The 3,341-nt window shown below is 46.1% G+C and overlaps 1 long non-coding RNA gene across 1 annotated transcript; it reads left to right on the forward strand.

Moving 5' to 3' along the window:
- Nucleotides 1-651: 651 nt before the first annotated feature.
- Nucleotides 652-1,884, forward strand: LOC119345175. The gene is made up of 2 exons (XR_005166946.1): nt 652-1,373; nt 1,564-1,884. It is a non-coding gene; the product is annotated as an uncharacterized LOC119345175 (long non-coding RNA).
- Nucleotides 1,885-3,341: the final 1,457 nt, after the last annotated feature.

Raw genomic sequence — 3,341 nt, forward strand, 5'->3', positions numbered from 1 at the left:
GGGGGGGGGGGCTCCCTGATTCACATTTCTGGCCTTTTATGTTTCTTAAAACTAAGGGCGGGCCATGGCAGGACATCGCCAACATGTATATGTATGTATGATGGATGTATTTGGAAAAAAAAAACTAGCACCAACGTTTATTCCTGCTAGCAGAAATCCAGCACTGTCAATCCTTTATGTAGCTACTGCCCATTCCTGCCGCATGTAAATAAGGCTGGCTGGGATCAACGTGTACGCGGGTGCAAGACAAACACACAAAAATAGAGAGAGAGAGAGAGAGATACGTTAGCCCTAATCTTGTCATGATGTATCACTATGTTTACTTTTGAGTTTGGCATGTACTAGTTTAGATTGTCTAGGGTAGTGTGCGTAGGCCAATGAAGCTTCAGTTGTGCGCATGACGAAGGCGAGATGCGGCGAGCACGGCAATATGCCGGTGGTGGCGTGAAGTTGCTGTACTGCACGATGCGACATGGTCGTGTGAAGCGACAATCAGTTGAAGCCGAGAGAATCGGCCAGTCCGTTAGTTTGTTAGTTAGCCTTGTGGGTGTGTTTTGCATGTTGGCTGAGTCATGCGTTAGTGGCCTGAGTTAGTGTGTTAGTGTGTGCCTGATCCTACTTAAGCATTGTAATCATGCTTACTTTGAGCCAAGAGAAATAAAAGAAGAGAACAGGGCAGCTTGCATGAGGCAGCTGAGCCAAACTCCTATGCCTCCTTTGTTCTTGTGAGAGTTGTGTGAGGCAGCTTAGAGGAAGAAGAAGGGAGGAGCCTAAAATCTCAGGGAGAAGCAAAAAATCCTGTGAGAGAAAGGTATGGAGAGCGCCCATAAGAAGGCAGTCGGCATGGTGACGCTACTGGTGGTTCTGCAGCTGCTCGTGGCGGCAGCTCCGCCGGCCATGGCTCGCTCACCACCAGAGGAGATGGGAATGGCAGCGGCGCGGTCAAAAAAGATAGCAATTGAGCGCCTCGTCCTGAAAGCACCGCGGGGAGACGCCAGATGCGCTGACGAAACATGCTATACTGGTTTTTGCTTCGTCGTCGCTGGTTGCAGCTGCCAGTATCCCTACTGTTCGAAGCCTCGCGTTCCAACGCCAGTTCATGCTTGAAAAGCTTCACCTTCCATTTGTCGACGGACCTTAAAACATTGGGTTTTGCTTTCTCTCTAAAAAAAGAGCTAATATGCGTACGTTTGTGATTTAAGTGTGAACTATGCATGCATGCATACATGGCTCATGTCTGTTCGGGGACGTGGATAAGGGCGGCGTTGTAATACATGGCTCATGTCTCTTGAATAAATGATATATGTGTGGGATCGTGTATCACGAGTTCACTACCATGCATGTGTGTGGCATGGTAGTTTAGTAGCATGCAGGTAATTGGTCGTATCTGCTATATATGTCTCTCCCGTGTAACTCAAATACACTTGAATTTTGAAATATGAGCATTTTGTACTATGTCATGTAGTATATTTTATAAATGTCTGCTTTCTCTTTGCAATGTTAATCATTCTAAGCTTACCACTTGGATTCGAATCACTCTTATACCAGATCGTTTTCATACAGAAATATTTATGGAAGAGTTTAAATGGTGCTTGATGCCTACTGGGGAGGACAGGACAACTGGAGTGGGGGTGACAACTTGGGATGTTGCTGAAGATATATAGACGCCCACACTTGGACAAGCGCGACAACTTCAGCTCTGGAGTTCATCAGATCGCCGATTGCTCTGGTGTCGCAGCAGATGACTTGAAACATCCACCGCCATCATACCCAATGTTACCCGATCTGGTCATGATCCGTCCTGACTCCTGAGACGCTGGATATGTAATAAAGCACCTTCTTTGTTTTAGGCCATGTTTTATGAAACGAAAATATTAACGCTCACATGTGTGGGCGTTGACCATCTCGATCACACGCATCCATCACTGTCCAGTACTATATGCACGAATCTTGACACAATCTGGTTGATTTTTTGTGCCACGTAGGACAAGGCGTGTGTGTGCTGTGTGACATAGTTCGCCCACACATCTATTTTACCACACGAAGGGGCCGGTGTGTGGGCGTTTAGCAGTCCACCCACACACCAATTTTCAGTCACGCACAAGAGCAGGTGTGTGGGCATTTGCCATCTCGCCCACACGCCCGTCTCCTCTCTCACACGTAAGGTGCTAGTTGTCATGTGTTTTTGCAGCGCACATGGCAACTGCCTCTAGTGTGCTTTATAAGCAGGTGGCAACTCTTTTTTTTTACCCGAGTTGCCATATGTTTTTGCAGGGTACATGGCAACTGCCTAGTGTGTACGTAAGCAGATGGCAACTGTCTTTTACTGAGTTGCCATGTGTTTTTGCATGGTACATGACAACTGCCCCAACGTGCACGTACATGGCAACTGCCCTAACGTGCACGTAAGCAGATGGCAACTCTTCATTTTTACATGGCAACTGCCCTAGCATGCTTGTGAGCACATGGCAACTCTCTCAACTGCCTAGTGTTAGTATGTGGCAACTCCTAAAGTTATGAAATCATGGCAACTACATTAGATCAGACCATACATGGCAACTGCAGTTGAGCAATCATGGCAACTGCAGTTGTCCGACATGGCAACCGTAGTTCAGCGACATGGCAACTGCAGATAAACGAACATGGACGAGGGTCTGGACCATGGCAACTGCGGGCGCGCGGTTGGCGTCACGCGTCACGTGCGGGACCAGAAGGGTACCAGGCCTGACATACGGGCGTGTGGGCGTTATCAACTTCGCCCACACGCACGCGTGTGAGAGGGTTCAGAAGGGAAAAAATATGTGTGTGGGCATTAGTTGTTTTGCCCATACGTAGGTGTGTGGGTTGGTTGCTGTCCATGCCACACGAGACGTGTGGCACAACTACCCGATACATCACACGTGTGGCAGTTATCGGGACCCTTTATGAAATATCAAACTTGCACCTATATTAGTGTTATGAATTAAGACACCGCCACAAAAAGTTTGGCACTTAATTAATATAGTTTGCAATTTTTAAAACATTTAAATTATTTTTAGGCCATGTTTTAAACATTTTAGGCATTTAAATACTTTATCAAATGTTGGTTTCACCAAGACATTTATCCAGTGATTATCTGCAACAGTTTGAACATTTATATTTTCATTTTTGTGAATTTCTCTATTTCACTTATGATTTGAATTTGAATTTAAAGTGGAATATGAAATGATTGATCAAGATGATCAAGCACTTTTTGGCAAAATGGTTTAGCTCAATCAGAGAGGGTTACTGTAGCTTGACACGGTGTGGGAGGAGTAGTTCCGGGAGGCACATGCCGACGCCAAATACATTCACAACCTCCT

The sequence above is a fragment of the Triticum dicoccoides genome, unplaced genomic scaffold (assembly GCF_002162155.2).
Source record: "Triticum dicoccoides isolate Atlit2015 ecotype Zavitan unplaced genomic scaffold, WEW_v2.0 scaffold211803, whole genome shotgun sequence".
NCBI classification, from domain to species: Eukaryota; Viridiplantae; Streptophyta; class Magnoliopsida; order Poales; family Poaceae; genus Triticum; species Triticum dicoccoides.